Raw genomic sequence first — 474 nt, 5'->3', positions numbered from 1 at the left:
GTTAGGATCTATGTCTAAAATGTTTTAACATATTCCTCCGTAGGGGCAATTGGTCTCATCAGGTTGCTATACCGTTTCACACTGGCTGTCGTACATATGCAATTCATTGATTTCACACAATGTTGCGGTGGCTGGTGATTCGCTTAGGAACGCTATGTTTTTGTTTTCACTTTTTAAGGTTATATTTATTTTACATCTATACTTTTATTATCATTATTTATTTATTTATTTATTTATTTATTTATTTCTACGAGGAGTTTCTCTTTTTAGATTACTTCCGCACGTGCTTGAGTGCTAATTTATTCTGAAAACGTTAAACTATGCACTTATTATAATGATAAATGGGTTTAAGTTATAATAATAATAATAATAATAATAATAATAATAATAATAATAATGATGATGATTTTTATTTATTTGCCACCAGGGCGAAGGATGAGAAGAACAATGCAAAACAGACATAAAGAGTGTGTG

Source organism: Octopus bimaculoides, chromosome 20, assembly GCF_001194135.2.
Source record: "Octopus bimaculoides isolate UCB-OBI-ISO-001 chromosome 20, ASM119413v2, whole genome shotgun sequence".
Classification (NCBI taxonomy): domain Eukaryota; kingdom Metazoa; phylum Mollusca; class Cephalopoda; order Octopoda; family Octopodidae; genus Octopus; species Octopus bimaculoides.
This window is presented reverse-complemented; position numbering follows the sequence as displayed.